General features: G+C 37.5%; 1 protein-coding gene across 1 annotated transcript in view; it reads left to right on the forward strand.

Annotated features, from left to right (window-relative positions):
- GPR50 (G protein-coupled receptor 50) overlaps window positions 1-1,226 on the forward strand; it is a 185,510-nt gene that overhangs the window by 8,685 nt on the left and 175,599 nt on the right. The window lies entirely within an intron of this gene.

The following is a 1,226-nucleotide window of genomic DNA, read 5'->3' on the forward strand; positions in this document are numbered from 1 at the left end:
CCTAAATAAATGAGTAAGAGAAACAGATAAGGGGAAAATTCAGCAGAGCTAGACTTCATGTGCCATCTTAAGAATTTGAGCTTTCCTAAGGTCAAGGGTAAGAATTTTCATCTGTTGGTGTTTGGGGTGTGGTGGCTGGTGACATGATCAGATAGGTATTGTAGTTAAATTACAATGGCATCTGTGAGGAGAATGGATTAGAAGGTATTGGGGGGGGCAAGAGTGAAAGCAGTCGTCAACTCTCAGTGACTTAAGCACAACGGGAGGATTATATCTCACTGATGTTACAGGTAGCTCCTTGCATTTGGTGGTGGCACCATCTTCAGTCCACAACCTCCATGTCACTGCAGAATAGACTTTACTTATTTTTTTAATTTAATTTTTACTTACATTGGCATATAGTTGATTTATAGTATTGTGTTAGTTTTAGGTATACAGCAAAGTGATTCAATTTTACCTATATATATATAGGTTATTAAAGAATGTTGAATGGAGTTCCCTGTACTATACGGTAGGTCCTTGTTGATTTTCTATTTTATATACAGTAATGTGTATATGTTAATCCCTAACTTCTAATGTATCCCTCTCCCTCATCTTTCCCCTGTGGTAACCATAAGTTTGTTTTTGAAGTCTGTAGTCTGTTTTTATTTTGTAAATAAGTTCATTTGTATTATTTTTTTAGATTCCATATAGAAGTGAGACTATATGACATTTGTCTTTGTCTGGCTTACTTCAATTAGTATGATAATCTCTAGGTCCATCCATGCTGCAGCAAAGGCATTATTTCATTCTTTTTTATGGCTGAGTAATATTCCTATATATGAAAGTAAAAGTCGCTCAGTCGTGTCCAACTCTTTGTGACCCCATGGACTATACAGTTCATGGAATTCTCCAGGCCAGAATACTGGAGTGGGTAGCCTTTCCCTTCTCCAGGGGATCTTCCTAACCCAGGGATTGAACCCAGGTCTCCTGCATTACAGGCAGATTCTTTACTGGCTGAACCACAAAGCCCATTCCTGTATGTATGTGTATATATATATACACACACACACACACATATATACATATATATATATAGGCCCATGATATACCACATCTTTATCCATTCAACTATTGATGAATATTTGGGTTGCTTCCATATCTTGGCTATTGTAAACAATGCTGCAGTGAACACTGGGGTGCATGTATCTTTTTGGACCATGTTTTTCTCTGGACATATGCCCAGG

This window comes from Bison bison, unplaced genomic scaffold, assembly GCF_000754665.1.
Source record: "Bison bison bison isolate TAMUID 2011002044 unplaced genomic scaffold, Bison_UMD1.0 scf7180017864529, whole genome shotgun sequence".
Taxonomy (NCBI): domain Eukaryota; kingdom Metazoa; phylum Chordata; class Mammalia; order Artiodactyla; family Bovidae; genus Bison; species Bison bison.